A 3540-nucleotide genomic window follows, 5' to 3' on the forward strand; every position below is an offset into this window, starting at 1 on the left:
GGAAATTTAGATTTTCTTATATATGATGAAGATAAAAACCCAAAATTGTGTTTAGTTATGAATTTCAGTTTTTTATGACGTCATGTGAAAACCAAGAATAGCAAGAACGGCAAGCAAGAATTTGAAAAGTAGGAAACTATAATGAATTATCAATACTCCAATAGGGCAGTAGTATGTCGTTTCACAATCCGCAGACTCTAAACTTTTTCAAATCGACTCGGTTTCGGTAACGGTCTCGACCGGCGTTCGTGTAAACGCTGCCTAATTTAATGTTTCACTTTCATATATAATAGCAAAGTATGCAGTTTGACAAAGTTATTAATTACTGATGAATCATCACTGCGTATTACCACAGTATTTTTGCGCGTTACAATTGCAAGATATTCGTTGAACTGCACAAAAGAATTTTTTATATTCGAAATCAAAATCGAGGGAATTCAAAATACATTTGAATTGCTAATAACCCTTTTCACAAATTTTAAAATTTATGCTACTTTTCTCTCAGCTTTCACTCGAGCAACTTGAGCTGTAAACGGGAACTAAAGTTATCATGACATTGCATTTTTACAGTTAGTTGCCCTTTCGAATTGTTGAAACTAAACGTTTTCGCCGCTGAGCGTCGTCCAAAACCCTACCTTCAACGTTCGTCACTACCAGAATTAGATAAACGGGTTCATTGATCGACGCAATTTACAAACACGTGCAAACATACAAAGTGGCATAGTCTTGAAATTGTTGCTGCAGCAGTCAGCTAGCGCTCTCAAGTCTTCTTACAAGGTAAATTCCCTATTGTATTTGTGTATATATGGCACCGCCACACACGGGGGCAATATCATACATACGTTGATGTATTGACGAGGGACTCTTACTATGAAAGTGCATTCGAACTCGATGTTCTCATGCATTGAGTTGTGCGTCTGAATTGAGCAGTTGCTTCTTGAATGATGGTATAATGATGATGATGATGATGATGATGATGATGATGATGAGCTTGGTAATGATGATAATGATGATGATGGCGATGATGATGATAATGATGATGATGATGACGATTTCGACAGTTTACAAAATTAATGCTTTGACCCTCTACAGGCTACTGAAGATGACGTCACATTAGCCTTGTGGATCAGCTGCTCTGTCGGTGCACGTAACCAGTTCCCACAACTCGAGAGGGCTGAAACACTACCCAGACAGGATGGCAGTTCTAAAGACTGATGGGAGGTAGGCCTATATTAAGTTGTGCTTTGGGATAAGAAGTATCGCTGAAAATAGTGTTCCAATTTTCAGTATTTTATTCTGGCCACCACACAGCCTTTAGAAAAGCTCACAGGATTGGCGGGAAGAAAAGCAGAGCAATAAAAAAAACAAAACAAAACAAAACAAAAACAGAACCAATGGATCCTAGCCCTGAAACAATAGAGATGGTGATATACAGGTCCAACGAAATTAGAAGTTCTAAAGACCTTGATGTTGTCTGGTTTAGCTACGACAAGGCAGACTAAAGTAACGAGTTTGCAAAGTCGTATTAGTTGGGAAAAAAGTTGAAAAACATATTAGCATAATGTTTAAAGGGACAACGATAAACCAGTTTGTGCCAAAATTCGATGTTTATTTTCCTTATTTACGTAAACTTGTATCAGAGGGCTATGAAATGTTTGGCGTGAACAATGAACGAAGATTCCTCTCCAAGCATCCCAACGCCTCCACATCTCAATTTCCGAGAGGTTTTCCCGTCTCAGGGCATACCTTTCTAGATTTTCCAACCGCAGCGATACAAGATCGAGTTAACTAGCACTTTTTTCCATCATTCCATCACTTTGCAGTACTGATACTTTGACAGACTTATAGAACCATTCTTTATCACTTCTTCCCCTGCTAGTCTTGGATATTTGGTATCAATATAATGATGTCATTTCAATGAGCAAAATTGAGCGACCCAGTCTCCCCTCTGTGGAACGCCTGGCGAATATAAACTGAGTTTGGCTGAAAATTGAGTTAGGAACTGAAGTTTTGGTAATATTAATTGTGTTGCATGTGATCATGATAAACCAACCAGCAGCTGATCTTTCATTTTGGCGTTTTCGAAGAAGTAAGATCGAAAAATTAGATAAAATCTCTGAGACCTATAGCTATGTGACTTGGACAAAGGAGGTATGCCTTCTGATATTCATATCTAAATTTTCAGGTTAAAAATCCAAAGAGCGTTATAAATAAGCTTCCCCTTTCACCCTGTAGTTTTGTTGAAATAGAAAAGGGACAGTAAGAAACCGAAGAATGAAAGAAAATATTGTCCAAATGAGCACGTTTTTACCGCACTTTGTAGCTTGGTGAAATGATGGAATGTCTGTTAAACAGTAACGGTACTATAAAACGTGATTTTTAAAAATACATGTCGTGACACTGACATGCCCCCAAAAGGGTTATTCATCTCTAGAAATGTCAGTCCATGTTTGCTACTTGGAAACCAATAGCAAAATTTGATAGGCTATATACACATGCATAAAGAACTGGTGTTTCACCCCAAAAATTAATAATCAAAAAGGTAAAAATTATTAGTTTTTGTGTTATCAACTGTATAATTTTGCTTTACACCTCAGGTTGACAGAACTTCACAAAAGAACCACGCCTGTGGGAGAAGAATATGCCACAAGCGGGACTCAAGATCGTTTGAATCTCTTGGCAAGAAGCTTCATCATTGGTCAAACTGTACCTAATACGATCTTGGGATTCTGGTTAACATTGTTATTTATTATTAAAAGGAATTAGATTGGTTTTCTAGATTGACTGTCATAAAATCAAGTGATGACATCAGGCCCAGTTGTTCAAAAAACAAATAACTTTATCCAGTGGATGAGTCACTATCTAGCAGATAAAATGTATTGGTTTGGGCATGAGTACATTTTATCAACTGGATAGCATTATCCACTCTTTGAACAATCGGGCCCTGGTCAATAATGTAAAGTGGTGCACTTAGGACAACCAGACGTGAAATTGAGGACCTGGGGGTAAAAAGGGCATCTGTTGAATTTTCCGTTGATTTTTGGTTTTTATTGAAAATATGACCAACTTGGGAAAGAAATGAGCCTCAGCTTCTCAAAGGTACTGTTGTAGTCCACATGCCAAAAATGCGGATTGGTGTATGGACTATAACTATTTATTCAAGAAACTTAAGCCCATTTAATTTCCCTAAAAATTTGTCATGTTTTTGATAAGAACCAAAATTTAACAAAGGCCCCTTATACATGCACCCAGGGCCCCTGGAATTACAACAGATTACTTTTTCCTATATTTTTATTTTTATGAAGTTATAAATTTCAGCAAAACCAGTGTGTGGTTAATCTATTTCAAGACAGTCAATTATAAAAGCAATCTACAGTATAATACTATCAAATTTTAAGTAACATTTGCTTTAACTAGTTGCTTTGTAAGTGTCCTCCATGGCTCTAATAATTTAAGGTTACCCGGTACCTTCAGAGGTGTCTTCATAGGTGTCTCGTGTCCAAGCGATGTAGCGCGTCCGGTTTAAACTGTAGATACCTG

At 37.3% G+C, this 3540-nt stretch overlaps 1 long non-coding RNA gene across 1 annotated transcript; it reads left to right on the plus strand.

Annotated features, from left to right (window-relative positions):
* The first annotated feature begins 528 nt into the window (after window positions 1–528).
* Window positions 529–3127, plus strand: LOC146476587 (uncharacterized). The gene is made up of 3 exons (XR_014865559.1): window positions 529–777; window positions 1093–1221; window positions 2598–3127. It is a non-coding gene; the product is annotated as an uncharacterized LOC146476587 (long non-coding RNA).
* The last annotated feature ends 413 nt before the right edge of the window (window positions 3128–3540 follow it).

The sequence above is a fragment of the Pavona decussata genome, unplaced genomic scaffold (genome assembly GCF_977016875.1).
Source record: "Pavona decussata unplaced genomic scaffold, jaPavDecu1.1 SCAFFOLD_76, whole genome shotgun sequence".
Lineage (NCBI taxonomy): Eukaryota > Metazoa > Cnidaria > Anthozoa > Scleractinia > Agariciidae > Pavona > Pavona decussata.